This window comes from Pinus tabuliformis, chromosome 6 (genome assembly GCF_031772625.1).
Source record: "Pinus tabuliformis cultivar Carrire ecotype Pingquan chromosome 6, CPIR1, whole genome shotgun sequence".
Lineage (NCBI taxonomy): Eukaryota > Viridiplantae > Streptophyta > Pinopsida > Pinales > Pinaceae > Pinus > Pinus tabuliformis.
In genome coordinates this window covers 1,614,264,110-1,614,265,235 of record NC_142292.1, presented here as the reverse complement: position 1 = coordinate 1,614,265,235, position 1,126 = coordinate 1,614,264,110, and positions in this window count along the sequence as shown.

Genomic DNA, 1,126 nt, shown 5'->3' with positions numbered 1-1,126 from the left:
TCTCCGTTTGACGCGTACGATAGCTCGTTAGAAAGATCTATCCGAGAACTACCACTTTGGGAAGGGCAACATGGGTTGCCCCCAGATTCCCAAAAAAACGTCGTTTAGGGCCTCAAAACGGCTCCGGAAGTTTAGGACCCGAAAAACTGCTAAAAAATAGTAAGTTGTGCTACAATTAAGGAAACTGAAAAGACCGAAAGAGACAGTTGTGGGGGTCCAAATGGGTTGGTGGGTGGCCACCAACATCCACCTGGATCAGTCCCTCTTGGTCATATGATGTAATTTGTACCCCCACTATGCATGGGAAGGATGATGTAATATTTCAGTCATGTATAAACAATTGGTATATTCCCACTTGGTTGGGTGGATGAGTCAAGTTTGGTATATCCCCACTTGGTTGGGATAATGAATGTATGTATGAGTCATTGGTGATAGGAAGGTCAAACTCACATAGTTGAGTTATAGAGTCATGTTATTTTTTCTTGAAAATATTTGCAGACTCTGCATGTACTCAGGGGGAGCATGGATGATACAACTCAGCATGAACAAAGGGGGGGTTCAATCAGAGAATTCAACATGTGCCTAGGGGGAGCATGATTAATACTCAGCTATTCAGATATGAAAGTCTTCATTTTGTTTGCCATTTTTCTCTTGATATCAAAGGGGGAGAATATCTTGGTCCGCCCTTTGCCCTAGATGTCAAAGTGGGAGAGTGACTTGGTGTTGTTGTTGCAATCAAGTCCAAAGGGGGAGATTGTTGGCATTTTGATGCATGTGTTGTACTTGATGGCAACCCACTTGTAGTACAACAACTCACTCAGATGAAAGATCACTGTATAGCAGGTAAACAACAAAGAATTACATATCAGTCTTCACATAATGAAGAAAGAGAGGTATATGCAGGTTCACCATTGACCAAGCTGCGTATATGTTCAAAAGGCAACTCACTCAGATGAAAGATCATTGTATAGCAGGTAAACAACAAAGAATTACAGATTAGTCTTCACAGAATGAAGAAAGAGAGGTATACGCAGGTTCACCATTGACCAAGCTGCGTATACACGTCGGTTCACTGTATACAAGTCGCGTATATGTACACAAGCACTTTCACAGAAGAAAAAGCACG